This window comes from Crocuta crocuta, unplaced genomic scaffold, assembly GCF_008692635.1.
Source record: "Crocuta crocuta isolate KB4526 unplaced genomic scaffold, BGI_CrCroc_1.0 scaffold102, whole genome shotgun sequence".
Classification (NCBI taxonomy): domain Eukaryota; kingdom Metazoa; phylum Chordata; class Mammalia; order Carnivora; family Hyaenidae; genus Crocuta; species Crocuta crocuta.
This window is the reverse complement of record NW_027530019.1, coordinates 12075672-12085875: the sequence shown is the minus strand read 5'-3', so window position 1 is coordinate 12085875 and position 10204 is coordinate 12075672.

Below are 10204 nucleotides of genomic sequence, written 5' to 3'. Positions count from 1 at the left end.
TTTTTTTTAATGTTTTTTATTTATTTCTAGGAGAGAGAGAGAGACAGCGTGAGCAGGGGAGGGTCAGAGAGAGAGGGAGATACAGACTCTGAAACAGGCTCCAGGCTCTGAGCTGGCAGTCAGCACAGAGCCCGATGCGGGGCTCGAACCCACGAACCGCGAGATCATGACCCAAGTGAAAGTCGGACGCTTAACCGACTAAGCCACCCAGGCGCCCCTAATTTCATTTTGTTATTAGTGCTGAGAAATAAGTTGATTTTTGTATACTGATCTTGTAGACCGCAATCTTACTAAACATACAACTTCCATTAGTCTTGCTTTTGTTTTTTGCTGTGTTTGTACTCCTTATGATTTACCACAGAGGATCATGTCACCTGCAAATAAAGCTGGTTTTATTTCTTGCAGTCTGGATGCCTTTTGTTTGCTTGCCTTTTGGCACTGGCTACACTCTCCAATACCATGCTGAATAGAGGTGAAGAGATCCTGTGTCCTTGCCTTGTTTCTGATCTTAAAGGGAAAGTATGAAGTCTAACCATTAGGTCTGGTATTAACTATAGGTTTTCCCGTAGTTGCCCTTTATAAGTTTCTGTAAAAATAAGTCCTTGGCCTCGTCCGAGGACTTTGGTAAATGGATCTCAGGAAGGATCTCAACCTTAGGAATCCGTTCTTCCCCAAAGCAGCCCTTTTTGACAGTCTTACTGGTGTTTGAGGACCTACATCTCCTACACAGGAGCCGCCGGTCGCACAGCCTAAGAGTAACTTCCAATTATCCTACCCGCCTCTCCTAGAACAATCCTTGAAGAAAGGATCTGAAGAGCCCTGCAGCTGAGTGTAGGAAGCAACAAAACTGTCAGTTAGAACGTATGACATTAGACAGAAGGATGCTAATCTGCTTTCGTGTACTGACCAGAGCTGTAAACGGCGGTCTGACGTTTGAACCCGTTAGGAATCGAAACGGGTCAGAGTCTGATAGAAACTGGAACTACTAAATTGTCTGCCTAGGCGTGGTGTTATGCACAGGATTAAAAGATCCCGGCCCGAGAATGAAATTATTAGCAGTATAGTTGAACCTAACGGTGGCTTTAAAAAGTCATACGGCCTAACCAGACTACATTTCCACGAAATGACACAGCTTCTACATGGAAATAATTTTACATTCCTAACCAGTGAATTACAAAAACGTCTTTCCTGTTACCTCAACCCTGGGACCCAGTCCGACAAAAAGAGAGATCGAAAAGAGATGGGCCGGCGCTATTGATTGACGTGCATTCCATCCAACCTACAGCGGGAAAAGAGAGCGCTTGCGCAAGTCTTTATCCAGTGAGAACTTAGCGGCAGACGCGGAGGCGGGACTTGCGGAAACGGCTACCGCAGGGTTGGTGGACTAGGGAAGGAGTGAAGATGGCGGAGTGAGGTGCACCGCGGCGAGGCGGCCTCTGGGCCGGGGGCGGGAAGGCCCCCGGAAGGTCGAGTGCTTCTGCTGGCTGGTGCGAGGTAAGCCGAGAAAGCCAGCGATGAGGGAACTAGCAGGAGGTGACGTGGCCCAGACCGGCAGGGGGACGGTACCGCGGAGAGCCTCCCTACAGCTGGCACGGGCCTCGGCTCCACACGGGTTTCTTTCCGCGCTGTCTCAGGGCGGTGGTACAAGCCTTCAGGGGTGTGTCGCACGGACACTTAGTCTTCGGCACGCCGCAGCTCTTCTCAGTTCCTTTTGGCTGCCTCTGTGTTTTCGGCTTATTCCCCGGTGACTGCACCCAAGCGGGTGTGTATCTGCCAGCCGCTGCGTTGTGCAGAGGTTTATCTTTTAAAGAATATGTTTACTTTATTGATTTCTATCCCTTGCCTCACGGCTTCCTGCCCACTGTTGCGTGAGTCTCCGACATCTATTGAGGCTTGTTGCGGCCTTGAGTAATTTGTGTCCCTTCTCCATTGACCTTGAGATTTGGTGTAACAAGTGCCCCTCCCCGGGATTTAATTTGTGTGTATCATTCACGTTCTCTTGTTACCTATCCATTCGTTCCCACTCTCATCTCTCCAACTTTTTAAAGATGCGAGTAAGCACCTTTGTCCTTGCATGACCTGGTAATTGCTTAATGGCGCATTAATCCCGGCTGACTCTGTGTCTTGGTAGAATTCGCCGTTGTTTTTCCAGAGCTAATAGAGTGTACAATTTTAATTTGTTTTTCTTTTATAGAGAGAATGAGAGTTTGGGGAAATATTACTGGAACGTAATTTGTGTGAAGTGGTGGGGTCGCGAAGTTTAATACTGTCAGTATTCGGTTCTTGTTTCTGGGCTCTCTGTAATATGGTTTTTATAACCACTCATTCGGTCTTTCAGTAAAATTCTTCGAAAGTTACCTAACAAGTAGGTTTCCGAATTCGTGAAGCCTGTTAACAATTGACACGTTAGTTGGATCAGTTCCACTGACATGTCATAATATGAATGTTTCTGGTGTGCTCTTTGCTGGCCCTTGATTTAGCAAAGCTGGAAATATCAGGTAAAGAAATGGCTTCAAAAGGGGACTTTTCTCTTGCTTTTGTGAGGAGGTTTTGTTTTTGTTTTTTTCCCTCTACAGTTTAATTTAGAAGAAGAAAGACGTATGGGGCCGAGGAAAGGAACAGAACATTGTTCCTTCCTACCTTAAAAGAGGGGTGTGGTCATCTATAGTAAAGCACAGGTCTTTTGTGAGAAGAGGGACCATAGCATCATCAGATTCTCAGTGAGAACAGTGTTCCATGGCAGCCTGAGAACCACTGAACCAAGTGTTTTGAAATTAGTCAAAATTATAAAATCTGTATAAAATGAGGGCCAGTGCAGATAGAGAGTAATTTCTTTCTGACTATTCCTTTTGAGTAGTTCTTGATAGTGGTGTTGTTTTTAAACACATTGGTTTATTTGAATAGTTTTGCCCCCAGAGGCATATAGCACAAGGGCTGTATCCCTTCTATAATGTTCTTCTTTATTTTTCCTTTTCACAGGAAGAACATTTTCTTTGGCTTCCAGGTGCTCTTATATTCATCTTGAGAAGAAAATAAAATTCTGAACTCAGGATTTGGCAAGTGAGTAATAGTGGCTAATGCTTCCAGATACTGTTTAAAAAACTAGCTAGATAGAAGTGGAACAGTAAGCTTCAGCAGAAAGTGAACATCACAAGTGACTAGAAGTGATCATTTGCCCAAACTAGTAATTTTTATTGGATAAAGAAAAAAGGTACAGACTTAATTAGATTGAAGAGCAACTGGTAAAATATAAATGTTATTAGGCAAATTTTATAGTTTATTATATTTTTAAGCTTATTTATTTATTTTGAGAGAGAGAGAGGGACAGGGGTAGGGGCAGGGAGAGGGAGAGAGAAAATCCCAAGCAGGCTTCTTGCTGTCAGTGCAGAGCCCTACATGGGTATTGATCTCAAGAACCATGAGACCATCACGGAGCTGAAATCTAGAGTCGGACACTTAATTGACTGAGCCACCCAAGCACCCCAGGACCATATTTCCTTTGAAGGTACTAGGGAAGGATGTGTTTATAATTTTTGTTGGTTCCTTGGCTCGTGGTAGCATAATTCCAGTCTTCACATGGCATTCTCCCTGTGTGTCTGTGTCCTAAATTCTCTCCTTTACGAGAATACCAGTCATGTTAGATTAGGAGCCACTCTGTTTCAGTAGGACCTCATCTGTTTTATTTTTATTTTATTTTTTAAATGTTTATTTTTGAGAGAGACAAAGTGTGAGTGGGGGAGGGGCAGAGAGAGAAGCAGGCTCCAGGCGCTGAGCTGTCAGCACAGATCCGGTCACAGGTTACAAACTCTCGAATAGCAAGATAATGACCTGAGCCAAAGTTGAAAGCTTAACATACTGAGACAGCAGGCACCCCAGTATGACTTTATTTTAATGTTTGTTTATTTTTTGAGAGAGAGAGAGCGTGCATGTGTATGTGGAGCAGGCAGGAACAGAGAGAGGGAGAGAGAATCCCAAGTAGGTGCCAAGCTCAGTGGAGAGCTTGATCTGAGAACTCTGAGATCATGACCTAAGCTGATCAAGAGTTGGATACTCAACTAACTGAGCCACCCAGATGCCCCCAATATTACCTCATTTTAACTAATTCTATCTCCAATGATTCTTTTTCCAAATAAGATCACATTTTGAGGGAGTGGGTACTAGGATTTCGATTTATGAATTTGGGGAGAACACAGTTCTACTGAGAACATCTACTTAGTGGTATACCTTGATTGTATTACATGGGATCATTCAATGTACAGCTGCCTTAAGGGTTAAAGTATTATGTACTGCTTATAAAAGGTACTTAAGAATAGTCAAATCATAGAGACAGAAAGTAGGATGGTGGTTGCCAGGAACTTCAGGAAGGGAAATTGGGAGTTGTTATTATTTAATGGGGGCAGAGTTTCAGTTTTGCAAATGAAAAAAGTTGAGATGGTTGGGGTGGTGATGCTTGCAGAACAATATGAATGTACTTAATACCACTGAACTTAACACTTAAAAAGGGTTAAATGATAAATTTTATATTACGTGTATTTTACCACAATAAAAAAAAATTTTAAAAGGTTCATAAAAATTCCAACTACTGGGGCACCTGGGTGGCTTAGTCAGGTAAGCGTCCTCCTTCAGCTCAGGTCATAATCTAATGCATGTGAGTTCAAGTCTAGCATCAGGCTCTTTGTTAATATTTAAGAGTTTGAAACCTGCTTCAAATTCTGTCTCCCTGTCTCTTTGCCCCTCCCCCACTTGTGCTCCTGCTCTCTCTCAAACATAAACATTAAAAAAAAAAGGAACATTAAGGATATCCATTGTATTTTGTAACATGTGTTCTGAAGTTACATAGCAAAGTAAGAAAGGAGTATTAAACTCCCATGATACATCATTCTTCCTGTGCTTAGAGGAAATAAAGTATATTAGTTATTTATTGATGCATAACACATTACCTAAAACTTAGTGGATTAAAGCAACAGTAAACATGTTTTATCTCTCACAGTTTATGTGGGTCAGGACTTAAAGAGCAGTTTAGCTGGGGTAAGAACTCTGGCTTGAGTTCTTTTTAATGTTGCTGTCAAGATATTGGCTGGGGTGACAGTTATCTAATTCCATCATGGCTCATTCACATGGCTGATAAATTTATGCTTGTGGTGGAAAGCCTCCATTCCTTCCAGTGTCAGCTCTTCTAAGGCTGCTTAAATGTCCATAGCATCTGGCTTCTCCCAGAATAAGCACCCCAGGAGGACAATGTAGAAGCCACAACCCCTCTGTGACCTTGTCTCAGAAGTTCCTCACTGTTACTTCCTTCTCATTCAGTTGGTCACTATTTTGACACCAACTACTATACTGCAGTAGCAACCAGTCAGGCACTTAACTGACCAAGTCACCTAGGCACCCCTATACTTTTTATTAGGTATTGCTGAAGGAATTTTTTTTTTTTTAATTTTCTTTATTTTGAGAGAGAGAAAGAGAGAGCATGAGCAGGGGAGGGTCACAGAGAGGAGGGGAGAGAGAGAATCCCAAGCAGGGTCTATACTAACAGTGCAGAGCCCAACACGGGACTTGAACCCATGAACTGTGAGATCCTGACCTGAGCAGAAATCAAGAGCCTGTCGCTTAACTGACTGAGCCACTCAGGCGCCCTTGAAGGAATTTGTTTCTAAAGCAATCTATGTAAGTTTCCTATTAAGAAAAGGTGCTTTTCTTTCTTTTTTTTCTTTCATTCTTTTCTCTTTCTTTCTTTAATTTATTTTTTATAGTTTACATCCAAGTTAGATAGCACATGATGCAACAATGATTTCAGGAGTAGATTCCTTAAGCCCCTTACCCATTTAGCCCATCCCCCCTCCCATAGCCCCTCCAGCAACCCTCTGTTTGCTCTCTGTATTTAAGAGTCTCTTATGTTTTGTCCCTGTCCCTGTTTTTATATTATTTTTGCTTCCCTTCCCTTATGTTCATCTGTTTTGTATCGTAAAGTCCTCATATGAGTGAAGCTGTAGGATATTTGTCTTTCTTTGACTGCCTAATTTCACTTAGCAAAATACCCTCGAGTTCCCTCCACGTAGTTGCTAATGGCAAGATTTCATTCCTTTTGATTGCTGAAGAATACTCCATCATATATATATACCACATCTTTATGCATTCATCCATTGATAAATATTTGGGCTCTTTCCATACTTTGGCTATTGCTGGTAGTGCTGCTATAAACATTAGGGTGCATGTGCTCCTTCGAAACAGCATTCCTGTATTCCTCGGATAAATATCTAATAGTGCAATTGCTAGGTCATAGAGTAGTTCTATTTTTAATTTTTTGAAGAACCTCCATACTTTTCCTGAGTGGCTGTATCAGTTTGCATTCCCAGAAAAGGTGCTCTTTTTAAAGGCTTCTTTGGTGCTTGGTTTGCATAGAATTCTTTGAGCATATTTACTTCTGGAAAGAACTAGCTTCTATCTTCTTGTCCCCTCAGCATTACTACCAGTTATCTTGTGATTAGAATTGAACTACAGAACAGTCTAATGGCTAATGCAAGCTTTGAATTAGCCTGAGTAAGCTTATATAATGAAACAGCTCTGTTGCTCATGGTGTTTTTCTAACAGCCCTTCTGTGGTTCTTCTGTATTTTTTACTCTTACTTCTACTTTTGCAACAATGCAGATTCTGTAATTCTCTTCTTCCTGATTTGATTCTGAATTAATTTATGTTTGCCTTTATTTTAATTCCAGAATAGTTAATATACAGTATTAGTTTCAGATTTACAGTATAGTAACTCAGCAATTCATGCATCATCCAGTGATCATCACTGCACATGCACTCCTTAAACCCTGTCACCTATTTCACCTGTCCCGCCACCCATCTCCCCTCTGGTAACCATCAGTTTGTTCTTGATAGTTAAGTGTCTTTCTTGGTTTCTCTCTCTCTTTTTTTCCCTTTGCTAATTTATTTTGTTTATTAAATTTCATATATGAGTGAAATCACAAGTTTTTTGTCTTCCTCTGATTTATTTTGCTTAGCATTTTTTAAATTGGATTGTTTCTTTGGTGTGTTGAGTTGTATCAATTCTTGATATATATTTTTAAAAAAATTTTTTTAATGTGTTATTTGTTTCTGAGAGAGAGAGAGAGAAAGAGAGAGAGAGAGAGACAGTATGAGCAGGGGAGGGTTAGAGAGAGAGGGAGACACAGAATCTGAAACAGGCTCCAGGCTCTGAGCTAGCTGTCAGCACAGAGCCCGACGCGGGGCTCAAACCCACGAACTGCGAGATCATGAACTGAGCCGAAGTCGGACGCTTAACCGGCTGAGCCACCCAGGCGCTCCTCTTCATATATTTTGGACCCTAACTCTTTATCAGATATGTCATTTGCAAATAAATTTTTCCATTCAGTAGGTAGGAATGGAACCTTTTTGTTTTGTTGATTATTTCTTTTGCTCTGCAGAAGGTTTTAATTTGGATATAGTCCCAATAGTTTATTTTTGCTTTTATTTTCCTTGCTGTAGGAGACCTACGTAGGAAAGTGTTGCTACGGTTGATTTCATTTAAATTATTATTCTTTTCAAGGAATTTCATGATTTCAGGTCTTCAATACATTTTGAGTTTATTTTTATGTATAGTGTAAGAAAGTGGTCCAGGGGCATGTGGGTGGCTTAGTGGGTTAAACATCTGACTTCAGTGCAGGGCATGATCTCACAGTTTATGAGTTCGAGCCCCGCATCAGCCTCTGCACAGAGATTCTCTCTTGACTCCCTGTTTTTCTGCTCCCCAACTTGTGCACGTGTGTGCTCACACACACACACAGAGTCCAGTTTCATTCTTTTCTCTGTAGCTGTCCAATTTTCCCGACACCACTTATTGAAGAGACTTTTTTCTATTGGATATTTCTTTGTTGAAGATTAGTTGACCATATTATCGTGGGTATATTTGTGGGTTTTCTCTTCTGTTCCATTGATCTATTTTTGTGCATGGCAGTACCATGCCATTTTGATTACTACAGCTTTTAATAAAACTTGAAATCTGGAATTGTGACGCCTTCAACTTTGCTTTCCTTCCTTCCTTCCTTCCTTCCTCCCTCCCTTCCTTCCTTCCTTCCTAAGTTTATTTCTTTTGAGAGAGAGAGAGAGAGAGACAGGTCATGAGCAGGGGAGGGGCAGAAAGAGAGGGAGAGAGAATCCCAAGCAGACTGCACTGTCAGCACAGGACCCGACATGGGAATCTGTCTCATGAGGTGTGAGATGATGACCTGAGCTGAAATCAAGAGTCAGACGCTCAACTGACTGAGCCACCCAGGCGCCATTGCTTTTCTTTTTCAAGATTGATTTGGTTATTTAGGATCCTTTATGGTTCCATATATATTTTAGGATTCTTTGTTCTAGTTCTCTGAAAAATGCTGTTAGTATTTTGATAGTGATTGCATTAAATCTATAGATTGCTTTGTGTAGTATAGACATTTTAACAACATTTGTTCTTCCAGTCCATGAGCATGGAATGTCTTTTCATTTCTTTGTGTCTTCTTCAGTTTCTTTTATCACCCTTTCATAGTTTTCAGAGTATAGGTCTTTCACCTCTTTTTATCCCTAGGTACTTGATTTTTTTTTTTAATGTTTATTTATTTTTGAGAGACACAGAGTGTGAGCAGGGGAGGTACAGGGATAGAGGGAGACACCGAATCTGAAGCAGGCTCCAGGCCCTGAGCCATCAGCACAAAGCGTGATGTGGGGCTTGAACTCACAAACTGTGAGATCATGACCTGAGCTGAAGTTGGATGCTTAACCGACTGAGCCACCCAGGGGCCCCAGTACTTGATTTTTTTTGATGCAACTGTGAATGGATTGTTTTCTTAATTACTCTTTCTGCTCCTTCATTATTACCAAATATTATTATGGTACATTATTATTACTATATATTATTATTACTTTATAGAAAGGCAACAGATTTCTATGTGTTGACTTTGTATCTTGAGATTTTACTGAATTCATATAACATTCAAGTAGTTTTATGGTGGAGTCTTTAGGATGGTTTTTTTTCTTCAGAAAAGTAGTTTTGCATTTATTATTACTTTTTAATGCTTATTGGCAGAGGAGGGGCAGGGGTGGGGTACAGAAGATCCAAAGTTGGTACTGTGCCCATAGCAGAGAGCTGATGTGGGGCTCGAACTCATGAACCTTGAGATCATGACCTGAGCAGAAGTCAAACACTCAATCAAATGAGCTACCCTGGCATTCCAGGTTTTTTTAAATCTATATACAGTATTATGTCATCTGCAAATAGGGAAAGTTAATTTATTTTAGAGAATTTTTTTCATGATTATGTACTTTTGAGAGAGTGAGAGAGCACGCACGTGAGAGCAGGGACAGGGGGAAGGAGACAGAGGATCCCAAGCAGGCTCTGAGCTGAAAGCAGAGAGCCCTGTATAGGGCTCAAACTCAAGAACCGGGAGATTATGACCTGAGCCAAAGTCTGACACTTAACTGAACTCAGCCACCCAGGTGCCCCATGTTAGAGTTAATTTAAAATTTTCTTTTGTTTTTGATTCAGAACTTTGTCTTGTCTTCAACCTTGGTTATTCAAATTCAGTATAGAATTGAGGTATTTTCTTTTTATGTGAAATAAAAAGGCCTCTAGTAAAAATGGAGGCCTAGGAAGACTAGTTAGCCGGTTGCTATTGGCCATTTTTGTCAGCTAAAGTAATTTATTTCAGCTTTTTATAAGCATTTATTATATGTTTTTATTGTGAAATAATACATAAGATACATCATTTTAACCCTTTAAATGTATAATCGTGTTATTGTTGAGTATATTTATAAATAAATACTTTTTAAAAGAGTATGTTTATATTGTGGTATAACCAACATCACTTTTTACAGAATTTATTAATCATCCCAAGCAGAAATTTATTAACTCCCCTCCCCACTACCCCCAGTCCTTAGTTCCCTCTTCTACTTTGCCTGTTTTAGGAATTACATAATGTTGTCTTTGTTTGTCTCATTTACTTTTGCACATATTTGGAGTTTAAAAAGTGTTATGTTTAGCAATGAACTGATGATGTTTTTATATACTTCTCTTTGGTGACCATGGTATAGTACACATTGTTTTAGTTGTGGATATATTTTACGAAAAAAAAATTTTTTTAAGTTTTATTTACTTAAGTAATCTCTACACCCAACATGGTGCTCAAATTCACAACTCTGAGATGAAGAGTCACATGCTGCACAGAGTGTA